Source organism: Leuciscus leuciscus (genome assembly GCF_965113295.1).
Source record: "Leuciscus leuciscus genome assembly, chromosome: 19".
NCBI classification, from domain to species: Eukaryota; Metazoa; Chordata; class Actinopteri; order Cypriniformes; family Leuciscidae; genus Leuciscus; species Leuciscus leuciscus.
The window spans coordinates 647,701-647,909 of NC_138743.1; positions in this window are offsets into that span (position 1 = coordinate 647,701).

Sequence of the window (209 nt, forward strand, 5' to 3'; positions counted from 1 at the left end):
GTGTCTCTGTGTGTGTGTGTGTGTGTGTGTGTGTGTGTGTGTGTGTGTGTCTCTCTCTGTGTGTGTGTGTGTCTCTCTCTCTCTCTCTGTATTCACCGCCACTAATCGCATTCAATATTAACGAGGATGTTCGTTCAAACCACATTTGCCTCCATTAATAATGCACACGCTTGGAATTGCTTCTGCACATATTCTAATTCTTTGTTTAT